Source organism: Galeopterus variegatus, unplaced genomic scaffold, assembly GCF_000696425.1.
Source record: "Galeopterus variegatus unplaced genomic scaffold, G_variegatus-3.0.2 Scaffold6417, whole genome shotgun sequence".
Lineage (NCBI taxonomy): Eukaryota > Metazoa > Chordata > Mammalia > Dermoptera > Cynocephalidae > Galeopterus > Galeopterus variegatus.
The window spans coordinates 67,531-69,843 of record NW_007732528.1 but is presented as its reverse complement, the minus strand read 5'-3'; positions in this window follow the sequence as shown (position 1 = coordinate 69,843).

The following is a 2,313-nucleotide window of genomic DNA, read 5'->3' as shown; positions in this document are numbered from 1 at the left end:
CCATTGGCAACTCTGGAAAACTGGAGATACTGCATATAAACTTGTTTTAAAAAATTTTTTTTTGATTGTACATGTTTATGGGGTACAGTTTGTTGTTTGAATACATGCATATATTGGATAATAATCTAATCAGAATAGTAAGCATATCTATTACCTAAACATTTATCATTTCTTTATGGTTATGTATATATACTTTTTAACACAAATAAGATCAATTATACAATTTGATTTTTTTTCCCATTCAATATATCTCAGAAATCTTTTCATAAGAGTGCATATAGAGCTGGCCAGTTAGCTCAGTTGGTTAGAGCATGATGTTAATAACACCAATGTCAAGAGTTAGGATCCCATTATGGCCAGCTGCCACAAAAAAATAAATAAATAAGAGTGTATAAAGACAAGCTCCATTTTTTTTTTAACCCAGATGATCTTTAAACATGTGACTTGTCTGGTCATTGCACATCTTGTTTACCAGGTAATAGTCAAACTGGAGACATCACCTGTTCAGCAGTCAAATAATTAATGTCTGTGTGACCAGACTATAAGATTCTCAAAGGTATAAGAAATTACCCCAAATCTTAGCATCTGTATTAATCCATTTCTATCACTTATAACAAAATACCTGGAACTAGGTATTCATAAGAAAACAAAATTTATTGCTTAGTTTCAGAGGCTAGGAAGTCCAAAGTCCAGGGAACACTTATGGTGAGGGTCTTCCTTGGTGGTGGCTTTATGGCAATGCAGGGATCTTACAAGGCAGAAAATGGCAGAGCAGACAGAGAGAGAGACTCACATGCTCTCCTTTTAGACCCCTCAGAACCATGCCCACAACCACCATTGTTAATTCATTCAGTGCAGCATGGTCCTACAATCTAATCACCTNCAACCCACAGCAGCATCTAAAACAATAGTTATTGCTCACACAGTTTCTGAGGATTCAAAATTGGAGAGCAGTTTTTCTAGCTCAGGGTCTCTCAGGAGGTTGCAATCACACTGTTGGCTAGGGTTGCAGGCCCTGAAGACTTCACTGAGGCTTCAGTCCCTTTCTACATGGGCCTCTCTGTGAGACTGCTCACATAGTTACTCTTCCCAGAGTGAGTGATCCAAGAGAAAAAGAGTGAGTGTGACCAACACAGAAAATGCAGTGTGTTATAATCTAATTTCGGGAGGGACATCCTATTGCATCTGCTGCCTTCTATTGGTCACACGAACCAATCCTGGAAGTAAAGTACACAGGGTAAAAACACCAGGAGGTAAGGATGATTGGGAGCCATCCTGGAGGTTGGTTACCACATATTCCCAGCACTCCAAACAAAGAAGAAGCCCTATAAACACTTGCTAGATTGGACTGAACCAACTGGTGGCTGGCAATTAAATCCAGGTAATCATCATCCAAGACTTTGATGGATGGATGGCTAGGTTACCCAAGTTCAGTTGTCTCAGGTTACCCAACACCTGAGTAGAGTTCAGTAATTGTACTATAATAACCAAGGAATAGAGAGGAATGAAAATATGACAGTGTTTGAACTAAACATCAGTTTACTAAATGTGACTGTAGACACATGAATGACTAATGGCAATATGTAAAGCACACAGATGAACATTAGTCTTGTCTCCTACCTATGCATGTCTAGAAGCCAGATGGCAGCCTGGCACAGCTCTGGCTGACCTTGTTTTGTACTTCTACCTCCCACGCCCACCCCCACCAACTCTTGCATCCTATGATTGTCTTGCCTGGTCTTTGCCTCCTCAAGCTGTTCTGTCTCTAAAGGCATGGCGGCTATAAGTGCTCCAGAGTCACCACATATTTACTTAAAGCTCTTTTCTGCTGGCTCTACTTTCTACCTCATCTCCTACCATGGTCCCCTCTCCAGTGCAAGCTCTAGTCATATGAAAGCTGCCGCCAGCTCTTCAAACACAGTATAGGTTCATGTTTCTGTGCCTGTCTTCTTCCAGGAATGTCATTCCCAGGTCCCTTTCTGCCCAGCAAACCCCTTTACACCTTTCAAATCTCTGCTCAAGCACTGTCCCTTCTAATGAAACTGCCCTAAATCTCCAGGGCCTGCCTTGTCCCTGTGGCATACCAGGACAGAGTTAATCATTCTCTTTTCTGTATTATTGTTGCAATTTGTGCTTCTTTTGGTTTCTGAACCATTGTTACTTTACACAAGGATTTTTTCCCCCCTCAAATTGTGAGCTCCTTGAACATAAACCTTAACTTTTTTTTTTTTCTTTTTGTCTTTTTTCGTGTACGGCAACGGACCGCAACCCTCAGTGTCGCGCCCATACCGGACCGGGACCGGCCACGGGATC